Consider the following 492-nt stretch of genomic DNA (forward strand, 5'->3'; position numbering starts at 1 on the left):
CGCCCCTCTGCCCCCCCCCCCCCCGCTTCCGCCGCCCGTGCTATAGACGACGGAGACACTGAATCTACAGGGATTAAAAAGTTGTAATAAAATGAAATTTTATTATATACGCCGAAGTGCAAGTAATAAAATAGAGGAAAAGAATAACAAGGAAGGTACATGCGAACACCAAGTCTAGAATAATTATTCAAAAGCCACAGCCTCCATCGTGTATAAGCAGAAGGTGGTGCACGCAATCCAATTCTATTACACGATATTACTACAGTAATTTCTAGGAAGAGAATAGAGAATTAAATACTCCATAAAAATCGAAAGCAGAATATAGACTCCAGAATTTGCTCCGATCTTCGCCGGATCATCCCTAACGTGATATATGATCTTGATATTAAGTTTACTGGCGGATGGGATATCAGAATTACTTGGAACGCAAGCTTACTTAATGGAATTAAGGTGGAAGTGCCGATTTAGTTATAAGGAATTGTGTTTGTGTCT

General features: G+C 40.2%; 1 protein-coding gene across 1 annotated transcript in view; it reads left to right on the forward strand.

The window, feature by feature from the left end:
* Positions 1–492, forward strand: part of LOC119593849 — a gene marked incomplete in the record, with an annotated part of 160,221 nt that overhangs the window by 66,368 nt on the left and 93,361 nt on the right.

This window comes from Penaeus monodon, chromosome 32, assembly GCF_015228065.2.
Source record: "Penaeus monodon isolate SGIC_2016 chromosome 32, NSTDA_Pmon_1, whole genome shotgun sequence".
NCBI lineage: Eukaryota > Metazoa > Arthropoda > Malacostraca > Decapoda > Penaeidae > Penaeus > Penaeus monodon.